Source organism: Grampus griseus (genome assembly GCF_964374135.1).
Source record: "Grampus griseus genome assembly, chromosome: 10".
Classification (NCBI taxonomy): Eukaryota; Metazoa; Chordata; class Mammalia; order Artiodactyla; family Delphinidae; genus Grampus; species Grampus griseus.
Genome location: NC_139004.1, coordinates 56,706,719 through 56,721,328, shown reverse-complemented (window position 1 = coordinate 56,721,328; position 14,610 = coordinate 56,706,719). Strand labels below are relative to the sequence as shown.

Below are 14,610 nucleotides of genomic sequence, written 5' to 3'. Positions count from 1 at the left end.
TGCACTGAAAAGACTGGATGCCCATTTCTTGGCAAATGCTTCTGTTGAAAACATGTCCTGGTGGATGCTTTTTATTGCACACACTTAAAAAGAAAAAAATATACTTCCAAATAGATGGAAAGAAGTGGTCTAGATGGAATCCTCAAAAACATTAGAGAATTGAACACGTTTACTTTAGCTCCCATTTGAAATCCACTAACTTGATAAGCTTGAGAAAAAGGGCATAAACCCAGAATAAAAAAGAAAGAAAGAAAGAAGATAACAGAAGAGATATAGCACTAATTTTCTAGAAGAGAGAAAGCAGAAAAAAGTAACTGATTATGCAGAGTGGAAAAATCTGTAACTTCAGTGCCTGCACAGGAGGTATATCAATTAGGAAAAAGTAGATTCCCTACCCTAGAGCTCCAGAAAGGCTCAGAATACAAACACCAAAGACCACATAAGGGAAAGTAAGGGGGGACTGAAGGAAAGGGCTGAACACAGGAAAACTGGTTAAAGTTCATATAAGGCAGAAAAAGATTCCCAGATCCCTCCTCCCTATCCTGGAAGCCAGGCCACGACCACACCCCACCTCCAGCAGGAGACAGGCAGTTTACTCTCTGTAGACAAAGAACCAGGGAGGCTTCAGATTCTAGGTAACTGTTTCTAACACTTTCCCCTCTTTATTGCTGGGATTCACAAGACTGATTCACAAAGAGGGGGCCTAAGGAAGAAGTTTTGTTCTGTTTAGTTTAACCAATCACACATCAACTCCCCAAAAGCAAAGTGACTATACCAACAGGCATGTATTTCATTCTTCTGAGAAATCCAGGCCATATAAGAACTGCTCAGTAAGAAGACATATGTATAAATCTCAGCTGAGTTAAATGTTTGTAATATAAAGAATATCTAAAATAAGGAACGCAAAGGGAGAAACCCCTACTAGGAATTAAAAACACAATTTATTCATTCAACAATTTAGTCATATATGCGATCTAGAACTAGGTGCCACAGAATATGTCAAGAAACATGTGACTGCTGACTTTCAGGGAACTTCTAATCTGGAAGATCAAAGAAATGGAGTAACAAAGACCCTAGGGCACACCAAAGTTATTAGATCTGTATTTTTAAAGAGTTTGAAGCAGGAACTCCTTTTCAAAGTCTTAGAAAATTTTAATTGATTTCACATCATCCAATGATCAACAGGGCAATTAAAGCAGTGCACACCCCCGGACAATGTCCAGAACAGATATACCAAACAAGGCTGGATAAGAAGCCCCCTCTTCCCTGGGATAACTTGTCTTTTCAGTTTTAGTCTCCCTCCCAACAATATGATTTTTATAGGTGGAGGGATGATCATGCCACTAAGACCTTCCTCCTTAACTGACAAATACTGGTCCCGGAAGGTCCCCACTTCTTTTCCATATGATTTCCTCAGCATCTTGCAGCGTCTAACATGATGATGGCGCCTATAATCCTCCCTCCTCAAACATCAAAAGTACATAGAATTCTTTATATCAACTCAGAGAAAGATGAAAGTAAAATATTCTAAGCAAAAGAAAACTGCAGATTTATCACTGGGTGATTCAAATTAATATCTAATGAAAAGAAGGAATAATGAGGGAAGGCTATATCAGCATATACAATATTATGTCCTTAGGCACAATCTAGAAGAAATAGTCTACAGGGATAATCTGTTCTTGAACTTTAATGCATGAAATTACTTGGCAAACTAGTTAAAAATGCAGATTCCCAGACCTTATAGACTGTCATTCAAGAGATCTGAGGTAGGGCCCAAGAAGTTGCATTTTAACAACCTAGGCTACTTGATGAACACTGTCCACTGAAACCCAAGAATTTCTTAGAGTAAAAGCAAGTAAATTAAATAATGGAAAACAAGAGGGGTTTGGTACAAATTTCATAACAAAGCAAAAAATTACAATGTAGGTAGATTATCTATTCCCCCAAACCATTTCATGTCTCCCTTCATAGTCTATAGCACAGAACATTTAAAAAGCAATGCAGGGCTTCCACGGTGGCGCAGTGGTTCAGAGTCTGCCTGCCGATGCAGGGGACACGGGTTCGTGCCCGGGTCCGGGAAGCTCCCACATGCCCCGCGGCTGGGCCCGTGAGCCATGGCCGCTGAGCCTGCGCGTCCGGAGCCTGTGCTCAGCAACGGGAGGGGCTGCAGCAGTGAGAGGCCCACGTACCGCAAAAAAAAAAAGCAATGCAAAACTTTAACTGTCCAAGAAAATCATTACTAAATATTAAAAAAAATTGAAAAAGTGGTGAAGCAGCTGCTGGTTAATGACCCTTGTTAAATCTGATAATTGTAGCTCAATCAAATTACTCAGTCAACATGTTCATTTGCACAGTTTATTTTTATGAAAAAACACTCGAGTCCAAAATTAACTCACTCATTTTAGTTAGGTATTTTTACCAAGAAGTTTTAACCAATCTTTAGCCACTGGGTGTTGCTTGTGTCTTCCTAAGCCATGTAAGTTTTCAAAGGGACCACAATTTGCTTAGTCTGAGTATTCCATTTCAGATTAACAGGAACACCCTCCATTATTGCTTGACCATCCAAAGCTGGTCACTTTTTTTTTTTTTTTTTTTTGCGGTACGCGGGCCTCTCTCACTGTTGTGGCCTCTCCCGTTGCGGAGCACAGGCTCTGGACGCGCAGGCTCAGCAGCCATGGCTCACGGGCCCAGCCACTCTGTGGCATGTGGGATCTTCCAGGACCGGGGCACGAACCCGTGTCCCCTGCCTCAGCAGGCGGACTCTCAACCACTGCGCCACCAGGGAAGCCCTGGTCACTCTTAATAACAGGTATTTTTTACCTGGGTCCTGCTCAGGGTCAAGGAAGTCCCATGCCTTTTATCTATTAGAAGATGACAAAGCATCCTTAAACCACAAAATAATTCCCTAACAGTGAATTAAATTAGATTTCTGCATTTCTATAGTTCGTCCCTTTCAGTCCTACAGGTACTTCATTTTTTTTTTTAAGACTTAACTTTTTCTTTTCATAAATTTATTTTATTTATTTATTTTTGGCTGCGTCGGGTCTTCGTTGCTGCGCATGGGCTTTCTCTAGTTGTGGCGAGCAGAGTCTACTCTTCGTTGCAGTGCGCGGGCTTCTCATTGCAGCAGCTTCTCTTGTTGCAGAGCACGGGCTATAGGAGCGCAGACTTCAGTAGTTGTGGTGCACAGGCTTAGTTGCTCCAAGGCATGTGGGATCTTTCCCAACCAGGGCTCGAACCACTGTCCCCTGCGTTGGCAGGCAGATTTTTAACCACTGCGCCACCAGGGAAGCCCCCCTTCCTTTTTTTAAATATTTGTTAGGAACGACGTTTTTCATATAAATTTATTTATTTTTGGCTGCGTTGGGTCTTCATTGCTGCACGTGGGCTTTCTCTAGTTGTGGCGAGTGGGGGCTACTCTTCATTGTGGTGCGCGGGCTTCCCATTGCGGTGGCTTCTCTTGTTGCAGAACATGGGCTGTAGGCACACCGGCTTCAGTAGTTGTGGCACGCAGGCTCAGTACTTGGGGCTCGCAGGTTCTAGAGCATAGGCTCCATAGCTGTGGCACACGGGCTTAGTTGCTCCGCAGGATGTGGGATCTTCCCGGACCAGGGCTTGAACCTGTGTCCCCTGCATTGGCAGGTGGGTTCTTAACCACTGCGGCACCAGGGAAGTCCCTTCATCTTTTCCTTTTAGAAGCTATCTTATTTTTTTTTCCCCAAAGAAATTAACTTTTATTTGAAAGGAGACTACCTTTCCCCTCACTATTTCTAAGGACTCTATACAATAGCCTGCTTAAACCATTTTCCCAATACCAAAATTTCTAACAGCAAAGCATACAACTGCTCTAAATAATAAGGCTTGTCCTGCACTGATTAAACTTCAATAATTTCAACACAAAAATCACACTTAACATTTTGAAGTTTTAACAAATGTATTTTAAATACAACATGTTTTGTAGGAGTCCACAAGGTTTTTATCTCTAAAAAACGACATAATTTTTAGGGTTCAAAAATTCCATTCTTCAAAAGAAATGACCAAGTGTTTTCTTCTATAGCTTCAAACTTTCTACACTCAACTATTTGATTGCTCCATGCCACCCCAGACAAACCTGACATGACTGAACTACTTTATATGTTACTAACTTCCCCAAAAGAAAGTTTAAAAAGGAGTCTGTAGTAAATGCAGCTAATACAATATCTAACACAAAAGAAGCTTTAAAAAGACCATTTCTTTCCTCATTTGATTAGGCAGGAGTTAATTTTCTGTAAAAGCAAAAAACAAACAAAAAATCATTTACAAAAGCATAACACTGGGGTTTCCTTTTTTACTCAAGATGTTCAACTACCCAAAATGACAACAATTACATCTTTAAGAATATAATAAAAGGGGTAGAAAACAGCAATACAATTGACAAAGTGTAGAAGCTAAATAAACCAAAGATTTTTTTAAGGGTTCTTTTTAAGGAGTAGGAAGGATGAGAAGCTTGGGGAAATCCAGAATTAAACAAAAAAAGAGAAAGAGAAAAAGATGTCCTCAACTGCAACTACTCTGTTTATCAATAGGAACGAGATCTTGATCGTGATCTGTATTGACTATAGTACGGAGAAGGTGATCTTCTTCTGTACTCGTAATCACAGTCTTCATATCTGCCGTACCCACGATCATATCCTCTATCACGGTTAGGATCTCGACGTCTGCCACCTCCTCCACCTCCACCACTATGAGTTGGTCTGCCCATGTATATGTCTGGTGTAGGTGTGTGAGCTCTCTTGGTGATAGAATAATCTACACGAATTCTTCTACTGTCCAGTTCCATTCCATTTGCCCTTTCCATAGCCTCCTTTGAGTCATCTATTCTCTCGAAATAAACAAAAGCAAACCCTCGTGATCGTCTAGTTCGCTGGTCATAAACCACATTGACACCACTCAATGGTCCATATCGAGAAGATCTCTCTCTGTTGTGTACAAACTGAGGCCAAACACTCCTAGACAAGTGTTGGGATCTGGATTTGCCCTGCTGCCTGTATGTCTTCTCCGGTTAAACACTGGAGAATGACTTTGGCTCCTTCGACGCTGGTATTCTGGTGTATAGGACCTACTTCGAGGTCGTCTCCTATGAGAGTGAGAATGGGATCTGGATCAAGTGTAACGTCTATGAGAATGCCTCCTTGACCTCGACCTGGATTTTGATCTTGATTGAGAATGGGATTCAAAGTGTTTGGAAACTCTTGATGGACTACGAGATCCTGACCTGCTCTCCAATTTTACATGAGCAGGAGTTCCCGCTGGAGATTTTGACTGAGAGTGAGACTCTCTGCCCTCGAAGTTGTTCTCCTCTACATCACTCATGTCGGCCAGGCACTCCCCAGAACTAATAAGAGACAAGTCTCAGCTTGAGGGCCGATGGCCTAATCAACCAGGTGGCTGGAGCGTGGGGAGGAGGAAAGAGTCGGCAACAACAGCCGCTCCACTCCACTCCCACTCGGTCGCAGGCTCCAGCAAAATCTTCAGAAGCTTTCTTAATTACTTTGATTTCTAAAAATCTTATATTGCAATTTGGTGCTAATAAATGGTAGAAACAGCTATTTAGATAGAAAGTGATTCTAATTTCTAAAGATTAACTTTCTATACTAATAAATTCCAACACTCAAAATCAGAGTTCTAATTATTTAATTAACAAAAGATAAGAATATTATAGTCATAAGGGAGCATTACAAAATAATTATAATATTGACACACTTAAACTTATTTTGACCATGTTGTCCATTTGGTCGATGGGCTTAAGACTGCCAGTTGCAATTCATTTTACATTTAATGAGCTTATTAAATTCTATATCAGTACAATGTTGCTACATCAAAAATATGCTTTTGATTTAAATATTTTGGCTGAGGAAGCGAATATAGAAGAATGTAGCCTAAACATACTTCTATTAACTCTGGCTATTTACATTTTTAAATTATTCAAACGGAGCCCCTGCTTCTCAATGGTCCCCTCCTCTCACTCTCTCTGCTCCAGCTACGATCCCCCATCAGTTCCCAGGACACACCACACTGCTCTATCCTGCCTCCAGTCACTCTCAGTACAGTGTTCCCTCTATCTCTGGATTCCTTCTCCCATTCTTCCCGATACCACCTCCACCTCCCATTTCACCTGGCTAATTATTACCTATTCTTCAGGTCTCCTGAAGAACGTCACCTCCTAAAGGCAGTCTCTGTCTATCTTGCCACAGCCATTCTCCCTCAATAAAGTTAGGTTCTCCTAGTACTTATTCCCATGATACCTGATACTTCTTCATGGCACTCTACACCCTTATAATTACTTAATTATAACTTTTACTTATTAGCTATAAGCCCCATAATAGCAAGGAACTGATGGTTTGATTCACCAGTGTATTGGTAATCAATAAGCATTTGATGAAAGGCTTTTTAATTGAGCTATCTTGACAGTTTCCTCCTATTTAAAAAAAATTTTTTTAAGCTGTGCTTAGTTCTATCTTTTGTTTTCTAAATATTACTTAATGTATCTCTTCAGTTTGAATATGTATTTATTTTATAACTACAAAAGATTACATTTTCTTAAAAAAAGATGTAAAATTTTTAATATTTTAAAAGTAAACATTTAGATATAAGATTAAGTTGACTCATAAAATTATAAGTAATTATAAAAAGAATTAATGCCTGGAATATATTTGAAAATTATCAACCAGGAAATCTGCTGAGTGCTATGCTAGAAAAATTGGGCACCATCCCAGGAAACTTAAGACCAGGAGGAACAGAGAAGTACACTGAAAAGACATCCCACTCCGCTACATATCCTGCCCTTTCTGTGATCAGGACATATACTCACTGAGAGAGGAACGGGGATTCTTTAAAAAAAAAAATTTTTTTTAAGGCATTCTGCTTAGGAGTAGCAGAAAGGGTGGGCTGGCATACAGCTATGGATAACAGAATTAAGCAGACAACTTATTCCTGTTCATCAGAGGACCTTTTAGCAAAACATTAAAAACTTTGTATTATACATTTTTGTAAATTACATATAAAGAAAATTATGCTGTAGGTGATCAAAAACGAAAGATACAATATTACCTAATATTCCCATATCTGTCCATACTGAAAGAACCATGCTTGACCACCATCTTGAAAGGTGGTTGGTGTTAGCAAGGCTTCCAATCATCATATGAACAGGGCCTTTAACAAAGTAATCCAGTTTCTCCAGTGTGTCACTAATGGGATTGAAACAAAAAGGTGATTCTGGCTACACTGAAAAGCATCAAATAACAAGGGATTATTATTATTAATGATTAAAATTTCTTGTGCACCTATTACATGTCAGCATAGTGAGGGATGCTTTGCATAGTCATCTCATTTACTCCTCCCCAATACCCTGAAATGCAGAAAGGCATCCCCATTTAACAGACAAGAAAATAGGTTCAAAGAGTTGAAAAAGTTTGCCCAGTGACACAACTGCTAAGTAGAAAACCTGGAATTTAATTCTAAAGCCTACGACTTTCCTTTAAAGCCTCTCTGGGTAAGTAAGGTGCTCAATGAGTAATGGTGTTGACATGGCAAATAAACATGGATTCTCTTTTGTGTAACCCTACAATCCAAAATGGAAGATCATGCTTCCACATAAAATATATATGCAAACAAGTCGCACAGTGATGGGAAAGTCAGGCAGCTCCATCACTCACTTGTCCTCTCCATCTTGCCACATCATTCAAATCCATGCCATAAGAAAATGTCTAATTTACTACATGGCATGGGTATTTCAGTAACCATAACAAAATCTTCAATCTATACATACCAAGGGTCCACTGTTTGCAATCAGCAATACTTACACTTTATTCTAAGGACTAAAGCAGAAATAATTGTAAATATAATAGTGCAGGATAAAGTATGTAATTAATTATGTTAATAGGGGGAAACAAGATTTTCTGTGTAAGAGTAGAGATTCAAATATAATTTTAAAGTTTTAAACGTCTGTAATATTAAACTTGAACTGTCAAATTATGACTTATTTTTAATATGCTACAATATATTTCCAAGCTCTTTCAACTAGAAACAATGACAAAGTAGCAGCAATGAGCATCCCAAGAATCCAAGTTATACTTTCTAAATACCACTCCCCATAAAAAGGATCAGGGCTCCTTAGAATATTCACTGATTCTAAGAAAAGCAATATAAATGTGAACCTTTATCCTGAACTAAAAATCAAGGAAGTTATCAAAGATTGATGGATTCATGTCAAAAGGACACAACAGAAAGCTTGAAGGGACTCCCACTGACAAAATTTTGGATAACCTGAGCATCAAAAGAATAGACTATAGCTGAGAAAGACACAGAATATATAAAAATCCTTGAGTCTATATAGTGATACTCCAAAAAATGAAAGCATTACTCAATGGGAAAAAGGAAAAAAAAAATCACTGGCAGTGATTAAACTAACTTTTTACTCTGAAAATTGGTCCTTAAAAAAACACATTTATCTTGCCTTTTCAGTAGGAACTACAGTATAGGTTAACCAAAAAGCCCCAGTTAATAAGGGAAAGTTCCTTTACAGAGAAGGATGCCAGTTTATAAATGTAAAAAAAAAAAAAAAAAAAAAAGGCGCAATAGGAAAAATTACCATTCTGCAACCCCTGACAAAACTAATTGAGACAAGCAAGGATTGTTAATGGATGCTAAAAATCATTAGACAAAAGACTGGGGAACTGGATACTCACAGTGCCAAAGTATCATCCCACAGATTACTTGCTTGCTGCAAAGGGAAATAAAGCTTACTTTTCCATGGAGAGGCCTGGCTGTCATAATCTTAAGCAATCAAAATTAATATCACCATTAAAGATACAACCAGATAGCAAATACTACTTCCTGATGTGATGCAATATGAAGTACACAGCATCACCTACAAAATATTCTGTCCAAACAACACTTAGGGTCTTGTTTTAATTTGTAGGAAACAGAGGAATATAAATCAGGTTAAACATCACCAGGAAGAAATAACCAGTTAAATCCAGAATGTGGAGTAGCTGCGTGCTGCTAGTGCTGCTTAAGGCTTCAGCTCACAGGGCCAGGCACAACATCTCTGCGCATGGCCCCACTGAGCCAAGGTGTCATGTGCAGAGCTTCTGCACACAGCCCGCCAAGCTCAAGTATCAGGTGCAGCCTGATACATTTCATGCTAGGAACTCTTGTCTGAATTGCCAGGAAGAAGGCCATTGCACACAGTACTCTATGAGCAAGTGAAACTAGACTAAGCACGAAGGAAAAAACATGAAATGTAGATCCTCTAGCAACAGGAGTAATGGAAGATTTCCCTAAATCTGCCCTCAAGCTTTTCCTTGATTGATCTGTGAGTATGGAACACTTCAAAACTAAACAGTGTGAAGAGAGAAACCTTCAAGATAGCGGAGGAGTAAGACGTGGAGATAACCTTCCTCCCCACAAATACATCAAAATTACATCTATGTGTGGAACAACTCCTACAGAACACCTACTGAACGCTGGCAGAGGACCTCAGACTTCCAAAAGCCGTGTGGCTGACAGGGTCTTGGTGGTCCGGCTGGCTGTCAGGCCTGAGCCTCTGAGGTGGGAGAGCCGAGTTCAGGACATTGGTTGACCAGAGACCTCCCACCCACATAATATCAATCGGCAAGAGCTCTCCCAGAGATCTCCATCTCAATGCTAAGACCCAGCTCCACTCAACGACCAGCAAGCTCCAGTGCTGGACACCCCATGCCAAACAACTAGGAAGACAGGAACACAACCCCACCCATTAGCAGAGGCTGCCTAAAATCATAATAAGGTCACAGACACCCCAAAACACACCACCAAACGTGGACCTGCCCACCAGAAAGACAAGATCCAGCCTCCTCCACCAGAACACAGGCACCAGTCCCCTCCACCAGGAAGCCTACACAACCCACTGAACCAACCATCCCCGCTGGGGGCAGACACCAAAAACAACGGGAACTACAAACCTGTAGGCTGCAAAAAGGAGACCCCAAACACAGTTAAGTTAAGCAAAATGAGAAGACAGAGAAATACACAGCAGATGAAGGAGCAAGGTAAAAACCCACCAGACTAAACAAATGAAGAGGAAATAGGCAGTCTACCTGAAAAAGAATTCAAAGTAATGATAGTAAAGATGATCTAAAATCTTGGAAATAGAATGGAGAAAATACAAGAAACATTTAATAAGGACCTAGAAGAACTAAAGCGCAAATAAACAATGATGAACAACACAATAAATGAAATTTAAAAATTCTCTAGAAGGAATCAACAGCACAATAACTGAGGCAGATAAGTGACCTGGAAGATAAAATAGTGGAAATAACTACCACAGAGCAGAATAAAGAAAAAAGAATGAAGAGAATTGAGGAAAGTCACAGAGATCTCTGGGACAACATTAAACGCACCAACATTCAAATTATAGGGGTCCTAGAAGAAGAAGGGAAAAAGAAAGGGACTGAGAAAATATTTGAAGAGATTATAGCTGAAAACTTCCCAATATGGGAAAGGAAATAGTTGATCAAGTCCTGGAAGTGCAGAAAACCCATACAGGATAAATCCAAGGAGAAACACACCGAGACACATATTAATCAAAATATCAAAAATTAAATACAAAGAAAAAATATTGAAGCAGCAAGGGAAAAGCAACAAATAACATACAAGGGAATCCTCATAAGGTTAACAGCTGATCTTTCAGCAGAAAGTCTGCAAGCCAGAAGGGAGTGGCAGGATATATTTAAAGTGATGAAAGGGAAAAACCTACAACCAAGATTACTCTATCCAGCAAGGATCCCATTCATTCAAAGGAGAAATTAAAACCTTTACAGACAAGCAAAAGCTAACAGAATTCAGCACCACCAAACCTGCTTTACAACAAATGCTAAAGGAACTTCTCTAGGCAGGAAACACAAGAGAAGGAAAAGACCTACTGTAACAAACCCAAAACAATTAAGAAAATGGTAATAGGAACATACATATCGATAATTACCTTAAATGTAAATGGATTAAATGCTCCAACCAAAACACACAGACTGGCTGAATGGATACAGAAACAAGACCTGTATATATGCTGTCTACGAGAGACCCACTTCAGACCTAGGGACACATACAGACTGAAAGTGTGTTGATAGAAAAACATATTCCATGCAAATGGAAATCAAAAGAAAGCTAGAGTAGCAATTCTCATATCAGACAAAATAGACTTTAAAATAAAGACTATTACAAGAGACAAAGAAGGACACTACATAATGATCAAGGGATCAATCCAAGAAGATATAGCAACTGTAAATATTTATGCACCCAACATAGGAGCACCTCAATACTTAAGGCAAATGATAACAGCCATAAAAGGGGAAATCCACAGTAAAACAATAATAGTAGGGGACTTCAACACCACACTTTCACCAATGGACAGATCAACCAAAATGAAAATAAATAAGGAAACACAAGATTTAAATGACACATTAAACAAGATGGATTTAATTGATATTTATAGGACATTCCATCCAAAAACAGCAGATTACACTTTCTTCTCAAGTGCGCACAGAACATTCTCCAGGATAGATCATATCTTGGGTCACAAATCAAGCCTTGGTAAATTTAAGAAAACTGAAATCATATCAAGTATCTTCTCCGACCACAATGCTATGAGACTAGATATCAATTACAGGAAAAAAACTGTAAAAAATACAAACACATGAGGCTAAAAAATATGCTACTAAATAACCAAGAGATCAATGAAGAAATCAAAACATACCTAAAAAAAAATGACAATGAAAACATGACAACCCAAAACCTATGGGATGTAGCAAAAGCAGTTCTAAGAGAGAAGTTTATAGCAATACAATCCTACCTCAAGAAACAAGAAAAATCTCATATGAACAACCTAACCTTACATCTAAAGCAACTAGAGAAAGAACAAAAAAACCCCAAAGTTAGCAGAAGGAAAGAAATCATGAAGATCAGATCAGAAATAAATGAAAAAGAAATGAAAGAAACGATAGCAAAGATCAATAAAACTAAAAGCTGGTTCTTTAATAAGATAAAAAAAAATTGATAAACCATTAGCCAGACTCATCAAGAAAAAAAGGGAGAAGACTCAAATCAACAGAATTAGAAATGAAAAAGGAGAAGTAACAACTGACACTGCAGCAATACAAAGGATCATGAGAGATTACTATCAGCAAATACATGCCAATAAAATGGACAATCTGGAAGAAATGGACAAATTCTTAGAAAAGCACAACCTTCCGAGACTGAACCAGGAAGAAATAGAAAATATAAACAGACCAATCATAAGCACTGAAATTGAAACTGTGATTAAAAATCTTCCAACAAACAAAAGCCCAGGACCAGATGGCTTCACAGGTGAATTCTATCAAACATTTAGAGAAGAGCTAACACTTATCCTTCTCAAACTCTTCCAAAATATAGCAGAGGGAGGAACACTCCCAAACTCATTCTACCATCACCCTGACACCAAAACCAGATAAAGATGTCACAAAAAAAGAAAACTATAGGCCAATATCACTGATGAACATAGTTGCAAAAATCCTCAACAAAATACTAGCAAACAGAATCCAACAGCACAGTAAAAGGATCATACACCATGATCAAGCGGGGTTTATCCCAGGAATGCAAGGATTCTTCAATATATGCAAATCAATCAATGTGATACACCATATTAACAAACTGAAGGATAAAAACCATATGATAATCTCAATAGATGCAGAAAAAAACTTTTGACAAAACTCAACACACATTTATGATAAAAACCCTCCAGAAAGTAGGCATAGATGGAATTTACCTCAACATAATAAAGGCCATATATGACAAACCTACAGTGAACATTGTTCTCAATGGTGAAAAACTGAAACCATTTCCACTAAGATCAGGAACAAGACAAGGTTGCCCACTCTCACCACTATTATTCAACATAGTTTTGGAAGTTTTAGCCACAGCACTCAAAGAAGAAAAAGAAATAAAAGGAACCCAAATTGGAAAAGAAGAAGTATAGCTGTCACTGTTTGCAGATGACATGATACTGTACATAGAGAATCCTAAAGCTGCTACCAGAAAACTACTAGAGCTAATCAATGAATTTAGCAAAGTAGCAGGATACAAAATTAATGCACAGAAATATCTTGCATTCCTATACACTAATGATGAAAAATCTGCAAGGGAAATTAAGGAAACACTCCCATTTATCACTGCAACAAAAAGAATAAAATACCTAGGAATAAACCTACCTAAGGACACAAAAGACCTGTATGCAGAAAACTGTAAGACACTGATGAAAGAAGTTAAAGATGATACAAACAGATGGAGAGATACACCATGTTCTTGGATTGGAAGAATCAACATTGTGAAAATGACTATACTACCCAAAGCAATCTACAAGTTCAACACAATCCCTATGAAACTACCACTGGCATTTTTCACAGAACTAGAACAAAAAAATTTCACAATTTGTATGGAAACAAAAAAGACCCCAAATAGCTAAAGCAATCTTGAGAAAGAAAAACAGAGCTGGAGGAATCAGGCTTCCAGTCTTCAGACTATACTACAAAGCTACAGTAATCAAGGCAGTATGGTACTGGCACAAAAATAGCAATATGGATCAATGGGACAGGATAGAAAGCCCAGAGATAAACCCACGCACATATGGTCACCTTATCTTTGATAAAGGAGGCAAGAATATACAATGGAGAAAAGAGAGCCTCTTCAATAAGTGGTGCTGGGAAAACTGGACGGCTTCAAGTAAAAGAATGAAATTATAATGCTCCTTAACACCATACACAAAAATAAACTCAAAATGGATTAAAGACCTAAATGTAAGGTCAGACACTATAAAACTCTTAGAGGAAAACATAGTCAGAACACTCTATGACATAAATCACAGCAAGATCCTTTTTGACCCATCTCCTAGAGAAATGGAAATAAAACAAAAATAAACAAATGGGACCTAATGAAACTCAAAAGCTTTTGCACAGCAAAGGAAACCATCAACAAGACAAAAAGACAACCCTCAGAATGGGAGAAAATATTTGCAAACGAAGTAACTTACAAAGGATTAATCTCCAAAATATACAAGCAGCTCATGCAGCTCAATATCAAGAAAACAAACAACTCAATCCAAAATTGGGCAGAAGACCTAAATAGACAGTTCTCCAAAGAAGATATACAGATAGCCAATAAACACATGAAAGGATGCTCAACATCACTAATCATTAGAGAAATGCAAATCAAAACTACAATGAGGTATCATCTCACACCGGTCAGAATGGCCATCATCAAAAAATATGCAAACAACAAATGCTGGAGAGGGTGTGGAGAAAAGGGAACCCTCCTACACTGTTGGTGGCAATGTAAATTGATACAGCCACTATGGAGAACAGTATGGAGGTTCCTTAAAAAACTAAAAACAGAACTACCATATGACCCAGCAATACCACTACTGGGCATATACCCTGAGAAAACCATAACTCAAAGAGTCATATACCACAATGTTCATTGCAGCTCTATTTACACTAGCCAGGACATGGAAGTAACCTAAGTGTCCATCGACAGATGAATGGATAAAGAAGATGTGGCACA

General features: G+C 38.6%; 1 protein-coding gene and 1 pseudogene across 2 annotated transcripts in view; both read right to left on the bottom strand.

Annotated features, from left to right (window-relative positions):
• OXSR1 (oxidative stress responsive kinase 1) overlaps positions 1-14,610 on the bottom strand; it is a 101,253-nt gene that overhangs the window by 62,047 nt on the left and 24,596 nt on the right. The window lies entirely within an intron of this gene.
• LOC309828454 (transformer-2 protein homolog alpha-like) lies at positions 4,559-5,352 on the bottom strand (annotated as a pseudogene). The gene has a single exon. The product of its transcript is annotated as a transformer-2 protein homolog alpha-like (transcript).